Below are 9,352 nucleotides of genomic sequence, written 5' to 3' on the forward strand. Positions count from 1 at the left end.
TATTAAATTAAACAACCCACAAATTACAAAAATACCCACTGCTTCCTTGATAAAGTTAGTGGTAATTTCCTTTAGGACTTGTGAATTCTTCTCTTTATTCCTGATGATTACTCCAGGACACTGGCTTGTCATTCTTTCTCATTCATCCTTCCTCTAGCTGGAAGTGCAATCTACTCTACAATAGTCATAATTGTGCCACTTCTGTACATTAGAAAAGCTATTCTGCTTTCCATTGAGCATTTGTCTGGTTTGAAACTGATCTTCTAGGGAGACACACAGTGAGCTGTGAGTCTCAGGCATGGAAGATCCTTTAATGTGTTGTGTGGATGTGAGTAGCATCCCAATGTTCAGGTTCGTCCACAGACTCGATGGTTTGTAGAAGATTCTGGGAATCTAGGTAGTTTCTGATGCAGGAATGAGGATATGCAACTTCCTTGGTCCATGACTTTTTATCACAACACAACAGCCTCAAGCAGGTAACTACATGATTTTCTGGGAGAACCCTGAATCAGGAACCACATTTCATAGAATACTAGCCACTTTGTCTGCCTTTTCTAAGTTATACCAGCTTCTCTTTTGAATGACAAAATTTATTCACATTTATGGAATCCTATGCAATGTTTGAGTCCATATACACATGGAGTATTCTTTAAATCAGGGTAAGCATGGCTTTTTCCTAAAACATTTATTCATTATTTCTATGTCATGAGAATATTCAAATAATTTACCTTTTGAGAAATACATCATATTATTATTTTGTAATGTTTTAGTCTCACACTAAAATTTATGTGTATTTAGAATAATGCATTAAGGTAAGTAATTTAAGTATTTCATATAAAGTTACAAACCAAGTGGTTGACATCTGAATCAAGTAATGGTTGAAATCACGGATGCTGTGGTATTTTCCAGGCAGTGGATTAAGTATGTGTCACTTGAAGCAAGCATCACAACACAGTACCATGTATAGAATGTCTCTCAGTTCCCTATGAGGAGAAACTATGGCAGGGAGAAGAGTGGACTCTCCTAAAGCTCCACAGAGAACTGCAGAATTTGGACCTCAGCTGGTTGGTGTGAGCAGTTCTGCTCTTACTAGTACAGCTTTTGTTTGTAGGATGGAAACAGGCTATTCTTTAAGAAAACCTTCTTATCATATTAGGCTCAGAGTGGGTGAAGGGAATAACCTCTTTACCTATCCACATTTTCTCAAGCTAGAGTTCATATCTTTAACTTAAGATGAAAAGGTTTTAGAGTTTACAAAACCAACTTCAGTTTCTGTGAAACCAAGCATGGGCATGGGGACAAGAATAGCCAGACTTAAGAAGATGAAATTTAATTTACATGTTCCTGAACTGACTAGACTTCTTCAGATCCAGTTTCTGGCCTCTAAACAGAGACCCAGTCTGCACAAGGAAACAGATGCCATGACTGGAAGCTGACAATCAGCAAAACTTGTGGGGTTGTTATCACTGACCAATAGCACCAAGCTGTGTCTTATGTGGTGTCAAACCTCTTAGCGCCCTCCTGCTTGTATCCAACTGGGCAGCCTGGAGCCTGGGGTGTACAGACAGTGCTAGGGGTAGGGGGATGGAGAGAGAATATCCTGTGGCTAATAGAAGTTTTACTTTCTCAAGCTTCTTTTGTTTACCTGCTCTGTGAGTGTGGTTGCTTCCTGGAAAATGGTTAAACTTAAACCACCACTGTTAGGGGCAGCACAAGATGTGGCTAAGGTGTTAGACGACAAATAGGAGCAGTTAAACCACCGCCGGTTCCGCTTGCTTTTAAAAGACCACAGCTATCAGAGAGAAAACCTCCAACCCCACATACTGGAAGTGCCCAGAAACTCATTCTGTGCTGATGGAGGCGGGATTTGCTGTGATTGGTGCTCATAGAGCTCAGCTGCTGTGGAGATTGGAATCTGGTTCCCAGAAAGGTGTAGACTCTGCACCCAGGAAGAAAAAGCGGAGCGATGTAGCCCCAAGATAATTTTAACATTCCATCAAGGGACTGTTCTTTTCACCAGTGCTTGATTTGAATTCACAAACAGCTTTTTGTTTCATTTCTTAGTGGAGAAAAGGAATAAGACTGTTTCCTAAGCCAAGCAGAAGAGGAAAATGAAGATGTGGGCAAGAACAATGTACTACAGGAAGTCACAGAATGCCCTGAGTTCAGTTGTGTTAAAGCCACCCACTGAATGGCAGTTCCAACTTGGGAGGAAAATGCTGTCAGAGTCACCTGAGAAAGGCTTAGTTGAAGGTATTCACTTAACTATCAGGTAAATGAGAGAGTAAACTCGGAAAAGAAATGCTCAGAAATACTAACACAGGAAGAAACTATCTCCAAACCTTGTTGCACAGACTGGGGACAGAGTGGTCAGCAAATACTTGACCTCAGTCGTCCAGTCCCAGGGAAAACATAAATATAAATGAAACATTTGAGTCTAGTTTTCACAGTCTGAAATCGAATCAGATACCATGATAACTTTGTGTATAATCCGAGCCAACTTCTACACCAGACTGGCTGCCTCCTAAGAGGATTAGCTTCACCTATTGGCTCTTAACCTCTTGCTCTAGGGAGCAAGCACTCATCTCAGCAGAAATGGATAAGATTACATCTTGCTTACTCATGACTGTGGGCTTGGAGTACATGCAGCTCTATTACTGAGACAGGAAATTGTCACAGAATTAGCCCCACCTAGTTCCTGAGGTCTTGTCCCAAGACAAGCATTGGGGAGTTCCAGATATTCTTATATTCTTTTCACCATGAATAGCCCTTGGCTGCACCTCAGCCTCCCTGCCAGTCCTCCTGTGGCACTGCTGAAGTGGGCATACAATCAGAACAGCACAGATGTTCTGCATAGAAACTATTTCCACCAAAACCTGCAGCATCACTGCTGTGCAGGTAACTTTTCTAGAAAGACACAACCAGGATGGAGACTTGCAGTTGCAAATTTCAAAGTCTATACTGGCATCCTTGCTCTTGTCAGCTTAAGTGGCTCCAGCTTATGGGCTCCCCTCCGGCAGCTACTCATTTCTCCTTGTAACCCTGTTATTTGATATTTGACTATGCTCTCTCTTTTGCCTGAACTCCTTTGCCTTCATCTCTAAGTCTCTCACTCTACTTTGCTTCTGCCTCTCTCTTGGAAATGTCGAGTCTGCTAGTCAATAAACTTTTTTCTTTCTCTGCTCTGGACTCTCGCAGATGGCTCTGGCTAGTCTCTCACATATCTTCATCCCACCACAAGGAAGACTTGCTCAACCATGTTCAACGCTACTCTAATCAGAACAGATAAAGAGTAACACAAGAAACTCTGATATTCTATAATGGGGCACTATAAAAGGATAAATCTCCAAGTCTCTCTATGGACTATATTTTTGGTTTTGTAACGTTCCTAGTTTCTCTGAGGACTGTATACATGGTTTAAAGTTTTATTTTGTTGCTAATGGAGCTTCAACTCAAATTTTAGGACTCAAACTTAACAATGATAAAACTGTAAATCCTAATCTTAGAAAAGCTACTAACTTGTAAACTCTTACGTAATTCATTTAGTGACAAGTTTTACTTAGCCTCCTGTATGTGTTTTCGATGTTAAGTATAAAATAAGTAACAAAAAACAAGTAAGGTTTATAAATATTGGTCCTCAAACTGCAATATCTGTTGAATACAACAATGGGAACCAGTCTACCACAAGACTCAGCAATTCCCTCTTAGGCATATATCCAAAAGAGGCAAATTCATACAACAAGGATTTCTGTTCCACTATGTTCATAGCAGCATTATTTGTAATAGCTAGAACCTGGAAGCAACCTAAATACTACTCAACTGAAGAGTGGATAGAGAAAATGTGGTACATTTACACAACAGAGTACTACTCAGCAGAAAGAAAAAACAGTGGAATCTTGAAATAATCTTGAAATTTGCAGGCAAATGGATGGCACTAGAAGAAACCATCCTGAGTGAGGTACCCAATCACAAAAAGAGAAACATGGTATGTACTCATTCATTTATGGATTTTAGACGTGAATCAGGGGAGTGACAGCCTGCAATCCCACTGCCAGAGAGTCTGGGAAACAGAACCTTCATCCAGCAGCTGATGAAAGCAGAGGCAGATACCCACAGACAAACACTGAACTGAACTCCTGGAATCCAGTGTCAGAAAGAGAGATATTATGGGCAAAAGGATTTAACACTGGACTGGTTTAACCCAAAGAAACAGTCGATTTGAACAAGGGGGAGCTCTTGGACCCCAGATTGACGGCTGTGTAGAAAGCATGGGACTGACCCAGACCCCCTGAAGGTGGGTGTCCGTGAGGCAGCCTAGGTAATCTATGGGGCCTTGGTTAGTATTTATCCCTGGCCTACAAATAGACTTTGAGTGCCCATTCCACAATATGGGATGCTCTCTCAGCTGGGACTCTTGCAGGAGGGCCTAGGCCCTGCCCTGGATGAAATGGCAGTCACTGGAGATCCACCATTGAAGGGACCTGGTGGGGAGGGCAGGGGAGAAGGGGAGGGAGAGGGAGCTGGGATTGACATGTGAAACAAGCTTGTTTCTAACTTAAAGTAATAAAGTATTTAATTAAAATTTTCACATGATAGACAGAAATTCCAAATCCTAGTGGTGACCCCAAAGTCTCCAAAGAAGACAATGAGGCACAGACTCTACTTGGATTGTAACACTAATCATTAAACCTGCCCCATGTTTTGCCTGCTGCCAGGGCCCTACACAAACTATATACTGTTGTGTTGACTGCTCTACTCTGCCAAGTTCCTTCTCCACAGGAAAATCTTTCAGACCTTTCATGTCTGACATCTGAAGGCTGGTGCTGTCCTCTACAGTGATGGACATGTTATTTTGTCCTGTATGGCAGCTGCAGGCCTAACCACCACTCCCAATGAAGCTATCAAAACTATTGGAGCCTAGGGTTACCACCCAGAGATGTTTAGGGGGGAAGAAATTTTTATTTCATTAGGGACAGATGTTCGGTACAGTTTTAGTCTTTAAGTACCGGGTCCAGAAGATCTCAGAGACTTTACTATGGAGGAGGAACTTGGTGGAGGGGTCTATCGTGCCTAGGTGAAGTAGGGCAATCAACATTCCAATGTCCTGCTTGCCCACAGTTTGGGCAGAGGTGGGGTGAAGGACTGTTTTTCACCCACTGCCAGCTTTGTCACATTTAAAGCAAGATCCAGGTAGATTTCTTCTGTGCCATCATCTTCTTTGGAGCAGACCTTAGTCCTATCTCTACAGCTGGAACTACTGTCTATCACAAGAAGCTTCTCAATCTTTTCCCACTCCTCCCTTCTATTAACCACCTTAAATAGTATATTCAATAGATCTCTCTGTGGGAGTTTTAGGGACATCATCCAGCCTTTAAATTTTTTTCCAATATCAATTGTTGATTGGGAGAGAAAGTGAAAGTTGAACACAAGTGTGTCCTCTTGAGAATTAGGATCTAGCATCTGAAGGAAGGCCTCTGAAAGTCAGGCAAGGAACTCAGCAGGATTTTCATCTGGCCTCTGGGTGACTGTCATCAGCTGAAATTTATACAGGAAACATGTTCCAGACTATGCTGTCATGTGTCATTCCTTCATGGTATCATTTCTCAACTCAACAATACCTGCACATAAGGATGGTCCCACATTATTTCACTCTCTTAGCCGCTTACTTGGAGCCTCCTGCTGCCTATCTCTGAGGGATGTCCTATGACAAACTTGGCTGATGACTGTGGCAGCTGACCTGCACAGATCACTGGAAGCAATATGGCACGATTTGTCAGAAGTCCCCATTGGTTTCTAGAGGCTCAGTGTGTGTGTCAGCCACTCTGTTTAACACTTCTCTTGGGCTTGATTATTGGCTGTCACAGACACACAGTGAGTGGTGTGTATGTGCATGTGCATGGGTATATATATATATATGTGTGTGTGTGTGTGTGTGTGTGTGTGTGTGTGTGTGTGTGTGTGTGTGTGTGTGTTGGTGGACAGGGCATTCCTCATTTTAGTGTTATCAGATAGATGAAGGAACAGAAGCCAGGGAAGGTTCAAAGGACACAAACCTTGCAGACAGGCAGAGTAAGATTCAGGTGTCCTTAAAGAGCTGTTGAATGCATTTAAACCTCTTCCATGGTATTTACATTTGTGAAGTACCATAATCTAATGGGTGAAGTACTTTGTTATTGTTCTTTACTAAGTTTTTTTCAAAATTTACACCATAAGTGGTTATCTTTCACAGGCATCATAATAAATCTAAATACTTGTACATTCACTAGTTCAGTAATTCCTTCTATTTTTCATCTACTCCTCAAACAAATAATAATAAAAATAAAAAACTAACTAGCCAAGGTCTCCATCTCCTGAAACGGTTCATAATAGAAAATAGTCAGAAAAGGTTGTGACAGAACAGGACACAAGGGGGCACCACTATCCAGCATTTGGAGGCTTCGGCATGGTTGCAGAAGCTTATAGCCTGTACTTCTTAGAGGACTGAAAGAGAAGGATATCTTCAGCATAGAACACAAGCCCAGCCCAGGCATCAGAGTGAGACTTTGTCTCAAAACAGAGATAAATGAAAGTAAGTGAAAGTGAAGCAGGACTAAGAGTGGAGAGCTCTGGGACAGAATCCTCTTAATGAATACGCAAAGTTTTAATCAGGGTCTCTCTAAGACCCAGTAGTAAGCAATTCTGAGAATTAAACACAACACACTATAAAAATACTCTGAGAAGTTACTTTGAGTAACAGAAGAAGATTTACCCTAGGAACTTGGGGCTAAAAAAGAAATGTGAAGAATTCAGTGTCAAGTGTAAGACATCTGTGAGTATGAGTCCATGGTATGTAGAAGGCAGTACTCTACAGAAAAAGGAAGTGATACATTACTCTGCATTTTTTGTTTATTTTTTGAGACAGGATTTCTCTGTATTGTTTTGGACCCTGTCCTGGAACTCGCTCTATACACCAGGCTTACCTACAACTCACAGAGATCTGCCTGCCTCTGCCTCCAAAGTGCTGGGATTAAAGGTATGTGCCACCAAGGCCAACATATATTTTAAATACTTCATTTTCTCTTATTGATGATAAAAGCAATGCTAGGACTTGATGACATTTTGAAGACTCCTGATGTGTTGGCTGCTATTATGTGACAATTTTATGTCATATTTTGGTGGCATCTTCTTTTTTGTTTTTGTTTTTCTTTCTTTTTTTCCCGAGACAGGGATTCTCTGTGTAGCTTTGGAATCTACCCTGGCACTTGCTCTGTAGACCAGGTTGGCCTGGAACTCACAGAGATCTGCCTACCTCTGCCTCTTGAGTGCTGGGATTAAAGGCATGTGCCACCTCCACTCAGCAATGGTGTCATCCTCTTAGTGATTCTAAAAATTCAAGTGTAGACAAAGTACATGTGGTGAAATAGAAGCTTGAATAGTTTAGTCAGCATTATGTAAGCTAAAGAAATATCGGAGGCTTCTTTCTCTTGGTCTTCATTAAATACTCACATAGATTATTAAACACTCTATGGTATTTCTCACGTTAGTTAATCAATGGAAGAGAATAAGAAGTCACACAATACATACATGCAAACAGCACTAACACATACACTGTGTGCCTCTGTATGTGTGTATAATAACAAAGGATATTTTATCACCCTTGATTTCACTAAGTAAACCATAAAATCTGTTTTTAAGAAGTTTCCAGAATTATAAACAAATAAAATATGTATTTTGTAAGCAGCACAAAGTAGTTGTATATAGTAATATTTACAGGATAAAGTGGAATATTTATTTTGTTTTATTTCATTTTGAGGCAGTCTTATGTAGCCCCAAATGACCTGGAACTTGACATTTATCCAAGGATGCCCTTAAACTTCTGATCCTTTGACTTCCTCTTCTCAAGTTCTGGTATTATATGCTTGCTACACACCCAGTTTTTGTAGTGCTGGGAATCAAACCCAGGGCTAAGCAAGTACTCTATGCTATAGCTGAGCCAGAAGTATGATACTTTAAATAATTCAGGGAATTGGAGTAGCTGCCCACAGTCATTCTAGCCTGCTGGAAAACATTAGAGATCATTCCCACTGCCTAACTGAACCCTGTACTTTCAACCAAACTATCTCCATTTCTTTCTCCTCAGAACTCTTCACAAGCTCTATCAATCATGATTTTTGTTCTCTACATCTCTGACACCAATTTTTCAGCATCCACACATATGTGGTATATGAAGGCTCTCTTATAACAGAAATGAAGAATGATACACAAATGTCTTTCTCTGTTTCCCTCATTTCAAGCAACACAATCTTTCAATGTTATCATTGTTCCTACAAACAATAGAATTTGTTCCTTTTGATAGGTGAATAAAGTCTCATTGCATGCATGAGTGTGTACACACACACACACACACACACACACACACACACACACACACACCTCACATTTTTTTATCCATTCATCCATGGTTAGAAACCAAGGTTAACTTATATCTCTTTGACAAGAAGATTTCTATTCCTGGGAGAGGGCACATGCACAGTCTCTCTCTCTCTCTCTCTCTCTCTCTCTCTCTCTCTCTCTCTCTCTGTCTCTGTCTCTCTCTCTCTCGGGAGCAATACTATTTCTATTCATAAATATGTAGAGGAAAGTTTAAGAAAATGTAAATGGAAAGTGTCTTTGTGACATTTTCAGCTTACTCAGATATTCATTAACAGATCTTTGCTTATCTGAACTATCATTCTTAAGAATTCATTATTATTGAATGTGTGATTGATTTCTCTTTGCCGCTATCTCCATTTGTCAAATAGAGATGAGCACAGCACCCAATTCATAGGGCTGTGGATAGTGTTAAATGAAGTCATATAATAAAGCTTGTCAAATGCCTAGAAATCTCTAATGGCTATGAAACACTAATGCTAACCTTAAAGTTAATCATGGCTCTGTCTCTGCTTAATATATTTGACTCCAAGCTCTATTAAGAGGAGATGACACTTTTTATACGTTGACTTGCTTGATACCTGTTGACAATTTTAATCCAGTTTTTTTCTTTGAAGTTCCTATATAAGAAATTAAGTATTGATTACCCAAAGGAGGCCTTATCCCTTATGAGGGATGGAGGAAGATGGGGAGTGAGAGAAGGGGAGGGAGGTAGAACTGGGGTTGGTATGTAAAATGAAAAATAATTTTAATAAAATATAAAAAGAAATTAAATATAATTGTCCAAGTCACATTCTACTGTGTGACTTTGGAGTTAATAGAAAAAACACAAAATATCTATATGCTTGTGCACAGAGTATCTGCCAAATACAGCATCTGAGGTGTTTTTGTATTGTTTTGTTTTGTTTTCTCCCGGTTCAGAACATCATGGTCAGCCTTTGTA

This window comes from Mesocricetus auratus, unplaced genomic scaffold (genome assembly GCF_017639785.1).
Source record: "Mesocricetus auratus isolate SY011 unplaced genomic scaffold, BCM_Maur_2.0 Super-Scaffold_100013, whole genome shotgun sequence".
NCBI classification, from domain to species: Eukaryota; Metazoa; Chordata; class Mammalia; order Rodentia; family Cricetidae; genus Mesocricetus; species Mesocricetus auratus.